We start from the raw sequence: 2,061 nt of genomic DNA, 5'->3' as shown, positions 1-2,061 counted from the left end.
ATAGTTTGAGATTATTCTATTCCTCATTTGTATTCACACTACTGCAGCCGTGAGTTTGCACTGATTGTATCTGACCCATTCGTGAAGAATATACAAAGGAGCAGCAGAGGTTGCCCTTAATCGAAATACCTATACTTACGTGCAATCTCAACTAGTGAGAAATTAGTTGGAGAGCACGATTATTGGTCATGAAATTTTAGGCGTCTGGAAAACATAGTGGATAGTCACTCTGAGGAGAATTCTCCATAATCTCACTGAATTTGGCTTGTTTTAATGCTCATTACCCTGTCATCACGAAAGACAGGCCTACCCATCGACTCTATTAGGTTTTTACCACCTTCTATCCTCGAAAGTGTCATTGACCATGCCGCTACAGCAGGTCTAGACACAGGGACAAATAATGTCCTGCCATCCTTCTCTAAGACTGCTAAAATCAACAGACCATCAACGACGATTGAAGGCATCTCTATTTGACTAATTTTAATTGAGCTTCGTGCCTGACAGATGGACAAGCGGAGGATGGAGTAATGAAGGGATATGATTGGATAGTTAATGTTAATTGTGCTATTTAGCTCGTCAAGTCTGCTGAGAATTAGCTAGATGAGCAGGTTGTTGCGTTTTTTTCTAAGGTGGAGATTAATTTCCTTCTCCCTCTGTAATGCTTAGAAAGCAGAAAGCGTTGGAGTATGAAGGGTCATTCGGGTCTTCGCTTTTCCAAGACTTGTAGAAATATTCACATTGGCAACAGGATGGAAGTGAAAGTGGACGAAGATGATTGAGTAGAAGAGTAAGAAGAGTATAAAATCAGGGTGATGAATTAACTGGGACAGACAAGGACTTAGGGATGATTGTTGTTCTGTGAGCTTTTAAGCAGAAATATTAGCCCTTTGTGGGTGGGTCGATCGCAGCCGAATCAAACGGAAGGTCAGTCACGGCAACACTTTTAGCAGTGAGATGCCATCGAATGCTACGTTGCACTGCATTTCTAAACTGAGAAATAGTCAGTCTGCAGCTTAGTGATTTTCTAAGTGATGTCACATACCACTAGAGTTTTGGTGCATTTAAAAGACCCTGCAAGTTGAGGGGGAAGGAGAAACTGCTGATGGTCGTCCCCTCCTGTGTCATAATGATTGGAGCATTATTAGCACGCAGAATATGAGGAGTCTCTCAAATGTGTCCACCTTGCCCTTTTACTTGATTAAGGTGTGGTGGCCTCTTAATCCTGCTTATGTGTAAGCAATTTGTCTTATGCTGAGTAATGATTATGAGATGATTAGGCATCTCAACAAGAGTACAGCAGAGTGTCATTTTTCGATGATTGGGTTAAGCAAAGCTCTTTAACAATACTATAAGCACATATTGCATGCCACCCAAGGCTTTAAAAGTTCCTCAACTGTTATGTCCTTCTAAAACAAGGATAAGTGTTTTTAGTGCTTTCGCCAATGACTCTCCTGGAGAGGCTTCGAGGACTGCGTATCCTTCATTGAGCTCTAATGAGGAAGAAATCAAGAATTTTAATGTAAATATAAAGGCTTCCTGCCGATTCGTTTCCAAGTTATGCAGGCAATGTAAGGAAGGCTAGTTTTCCTCTTCAGAGTTTTAAAATCATCTAACATGCCTTGCGCCAGACTTCATCATTACTCACATTTCCTGCTGTTACTAGGGAAGAAGTCTGAAATCAAGGCAATTTTGTAAAAACCGCTGAAATCCTTAAAACAATCCTTTGTTGTCTTGGAATCATGACCAGAATCTGATGAAATTACTGTCCTTTTAGAGAATATTCTAACATTTTAATCACTGGCGCATTTTAAAGATACGCAGTCCATGGATTTAACTCTCATTCAAAGCTCTTCCCTGAATTCTTTTTGTAACTTAACTGATTCTGAGTTACTTTAGTGGACCTATTAAGTTACTAAGTTTTGCAAATAATTTGCCAAACTTGACTCAGTACACTTGGAATGCCAGATCCGACTACTTGATTAGCCAGTTTGCAGTCAGTCAATGGTCTCGATCACTGACTGTGAACATGGTTATTTGACCCCAACATTGGGCCCATAGGCA

Source organism: Echinococcus granulosus (assembly GCF_000524195.1).
Source record: "Echinococcus granulosus chromosome Unknown EG_S00039, whole genome shotgun sequence".
In the NCBI taxonomy this organism is placed as follows: domain Eukaryota; kingdom Metazoa; phylum Platyhelminthes; class Cestoda; order Cyclophyllidea; family Taeniidae; genus Echinococcus; species Echinococcus granulosus.
The sequence above is the reverse complement of the archived record's forward strand: the minus strand, read 5'-3'. Positions refer to the sequence as shown.